This window comes from Mya arenaria, chromosome 4, assembly GCF_026914265.1.
Source record: "Mya arenaria isolate MELC-2E11 chromosome 4, ASM2691426v1".
In the NCBI taxonomy this organism is placed as follows: Eukaryota; Metazoa; Mollusca; class Bivalvia; order Myida; family Myidae; genus Mya; species Mya arenaria.
Genome location: NC_069125.1, coordinates 43,830,848 through 43,835,576, shown reverse-complemented (window position 1 = coordinate 43,835,576; position 4,729 = coordinate 43,830,848).

Here is a 4,729-nt window from a genome sequence, read left to right as displayed (position 1 = left end):
ATAGTTTTGGTGTAAAGTGTTATGGTGTAAGTGTGTGTGTGTGGAAGGGGGGGGGGGGGTCGAACAGACGCCGCTAAAGACAAGAAAAATAATGGGTACTTGTGTTTTATTCTCTCTTATTATATCATCCTATAGTGGCACTGAGGCTTTAAACAGGATTACCATTTTTCTAAAAAAAACATTTTTTAAACTCATGCAAGCTTTTATTAGTATCAGATTTTTATTTTGGCAACAATTTCTTGTTCAGAGGTGATTAATTGGTTTTGAAAAAAGCTAAGTTACCTCGATGTATTTTAAAAGTAGTTCTGAAAGTAAATATTTTCACTCCTTAGTTTGCAGTGAAGTTATCAAATTGATATTTTCTCTGTTGTTATTTCACTTCATATTTCATCGAAAAACATGAAAGAAATTCGTATATAATTGCAGTCGACCTCCTGCGGAAAGGAAGTTTTTGAAACGAAATGAAATAGAAAGAATGTATTGTGATAAAAAACTTTTCCACTATCTTTTTCAAAGTCTTTCAACTAAACTACACGAGAAAGCCTCTAGAGTCAGATTTTCAAACCGCAAGTATTATGTATAAATAGGTATTTGCGATTGACCGTATAGATCACTCACAAAGAATAACTCTATAAACTTTAATGCAAATTAGTTATGATTGAATAAATATTTATGTTGTTTTCTGTATGAAATTGCAATTAGTGTAAATACTCACTGTCATATATCAAATAACATATTCATTTGAAAAAGAATAGAATATCGACATTAAATTTGACTGATTCCATACACAGTGACTGTGGCTGTGATCCGCGATAGCGAATTGAAAAGGGAGCGCTAGTGTTTTGACCGCCAAATGCATCACTTTTGTATGACCGCTCTTAAATTCATTTTTCTTAGGTTTTCCATGGATATATCTCTCATAATTCAACCATTTTTATTATAGAAGTACAATTTTGTTATCACCTTTTACTTTATTTATAGAAATCACACTATCTTCCCATGAATGCATTTATGAAATTAATATACATAATTATTTTTTTCTAATAAACAGGTCTTCATTAGTGAACACATTAAATATAATTTGTGACTGTGACAAAGGTAATTTAACCCAAGTTTTTTTTATAGCAAATACTCTAATGGATAGCTTTGATGTGCTACTTGTATACTGCTGAACTCTGAAGCAGGGTTAGACACTTATATTTTTCACAAGGTAGTCTCTTGGACTACTGCTTCTGAAATCTGTGTAGTCCAGCAAAAACTCTGGTAGTCCAAAAAATGCAAGCCAGCAACGGATTTCTAGAGTGTTTTGCGAGACTTAGCCTTCTCCTTAGGACATTGTCAGTATAACCCTTTAATTGGTTATGTTATTTATCTATCTCAATCTTAAATTTTCCACATTCTTCATAACAATTTCTGGCCTTTGAATATAATTTTTAAACTTAAAAAAAATCTAAAAACCATTCTGAAATGCTCCATAATAAAAATATAAAAAACATGCTAATAAACCACCATAATCTGTCACTTTCGGGAAACGGTGTAATAAATCACTTGATACCTCTACCGAAGTCGTTGCTAAGTTACGGCACAAAAGACAGACATCCTACTGATAAGCAATATTTTATAATAGGCATGCTATTATTCAGTATTCTTTGTTAATCTAAACGACATACCATAATGCTTAAAAAACATAATGAAATAAATTCCCAAACTGTTATTAATTACTTTTCTAATATGGGAGTAAGATCATAATTGTTATTTGCCCTAGCTTCAATGCATAAAATGTTACGACATTTTGGTGCGAAAATTAACGCACACAAGTCTGCCGTCTACATTTACACTGCATTATACTTATTTTGGCACTATGATAAATTTATCAGGTGCTCTTCTAAAAGCCATTTAAAAGGTTTCACAAGCAAGACATTATGTTCCTTCTGTTTGCTTTATGGAGACACCGACATTTGACAATACCTTAAACCATAATGACCCTGACGTATTTTCAGAAAATTTAAAAATAGTAACAACCATCAAGTTTTGGTTTACATCGTATCTATCATTGTTTCTGACTGAGAATGCAAGGGATTTAGAAATTCTACCACTTTTGGACCAAAATCTACCTCGCTGACAATGGCAGAGGTTCACATGTCTGAGGAATAAAACACACCACACAGTGCGAAATTGGTTTTTTCCTTTCTGAATTCAGACATTCTACATACTGGTTTAAATATTGATCGAAAGGCTATAAGAAAAGCGCACGAAATTCAGTTAACAGTCAACGTTGTCCGGAACTGCTCGGCCATTTTCGGCAAACTTTAGAATGAGCATTTACCGCTGATATTCGGCTTTTTTTAACTTCACGTTTTACGCAAGTTTAAGCGTAATAAAGATTTTATGCTTAATTGACGGATGTGATATTTATTTTTGCTAGTAATCCGACGGACTACTGACTTAAAATTTATTGTAGTCCGACCAAAAAACTAGTGGTCTAGGACTACCAGACTGCCGTTAGTGTCGAACCCTGCTGAAGTGGTGGTAGTTTCAGAGTGTACAAGATTCATGAATTGGTGCGTAGTGAGTTTCGAGTAAGCGAACGTTGCCTTCATTTTGGCTTGACCACACCGCATCTAAGTGCGGTTTTAAGCTTATCAGCTAATGAGGTGTACAGACGAAGAGGATAATTTAAAGCCTAACATATGGTTTTTAACAACGAGAAGATAGAAGAAAGAGGACTGAACCCGGTCAAATAGACGCCGACCACGTTCTGTGCACGTCACCGCGCTTCAGGTTGGATGTTGCAACAGCATTACCTCAAAGAGGATCTCAGAAACCCTTATGAAAGTTTGGCTAAGAATGAAATACTGATTGCACTTTATTATTTCCTCATTTATAATCTTTTTTGTTGCTGGTTACCACATACTTCAAAAACCACAACGGCTATCATATTCTTTTAATGCAGTTTTGGGCTAACCCCCACCCCCGTTATTGTACGTTATATTGTAAGTTAGTTAAGTAGTATTCGATTTAATCCTCAAACTCAGTTTACGAGTTTGGAGGTTGTGGCGAGCTTAACCTCTCAAGTTTGTACCTACAAAGGATCACTTTTCTTGACTTTCCTTATTCTCGAATATGCCCTTTGAAACTATCAGTAGGTATTATTGATATTTGCAAATAAGAGGTATTTATTGAATTATTTGCAGTATGTCACCCTTGTGGAAAATAAACACAATATACTTCAGTAAATTATTGGCAAAGCCAATTAAGTTTAACATCCATAATTGTGTCCCCGGAGTTGGCTCAAATCGGTTAGAATGAACTTTCTCGAGCTAATAAATTTAACTCGTGTCTCCCGGGTATGTTACCTCGGGACATAAAACCGAATGCGCTCATATTGTGTTTAATAAATCTTGAAATTTTAGCAACACGTGAGGCGATGCTGTATTGGGGCGTTGGCGGTGTTTTAACAATAAGTATCAATCATAGGTTCAAGAATGTGTTAATTCTTATATCGGGTTCTGACCAGCGAAAACATTAAATTCAAGAATAAAACTGCTATCAACAAGTATTTCTGTAACATTTCACCAACCATTATGTACATTTGCAAATGTCTCGGTTTGGGGTTTGAGCGACATACTTCACTATATGATGAACAAATAACGCTAAATACCTTTTATATTTTAATTTAGTATAGAAGGTCCTTTGGTATTTAGTTTCAAGCTTTAATTCAGTTATAAAAATGCATATATACATGAGAATATTTTGTTAATCAATGGAATAAGTTATATAAGTTCATACATTAATACTGAAATTTAAAAATAAGATAAAATACATTTATTTTGATTTAAGCATATACAGCTTATCATCATATACACATATCAATAATTCATGAATATTCAAATAATGAAAAATAACTAAATCACAAGTTATAGCACTAATTATATTCCTTATGCGTAACATATCACAAACTACAATAAAGAAGGAAATGAATTACAAAATATATACCACTGTACAATATGATAATTGTGTCTCGTTGTTTCGAGGCTTTAATAATATACAATGCTAGTTTATGCAATTGGTATTTATTTCTGACATTTAGAAGTTGAATAAATTTAAACATGCTAGGCCTATTTATATAATAAGAAAGAACATATTCCCTCCTTAGGTCACTTTATATATTACATACAGTCACAAAATGATATTCATCCTCTACCTTATTTAAATTACAAAACTCATTTTCTATCTTCCCTCGCTACGCCTGAATATCTACCTCTCTCAATGTTTAATTTATAAGAGGATAACCTTATTTTCGAGATAGCTTGCCTGTGCTTAAAGTAATCTAATATAATCAAATAATCACTCATTTCAATGCTCGACTTCAGTTCACGAAATAGTGTTAAACCAGTTGACGTTCTAAAGGTTTCTCTCCAATGGGTGATAAAAATGTCTTTAAGTCTTAATCTAAATTGAGCAATGAAGCATTTCACATTAATGACGGAGTCTCTAAACATCCAAACATCATTAAATCCAGTATGTTGTAACATATTTCTAATATTTGATAGCCAGTTATTCTCATTGGTATCACATTTTTGTAACATTTAAACATATATAACATACAAAATATCATTATCATCATAGCAATTAATGAGCTTAAACCAGTATTTAATCATGCGTATCCCTCTGCTAACTATTTCAGGCAACCTGCCACTTTCTCCATACACAGCATTATGACTAGTGG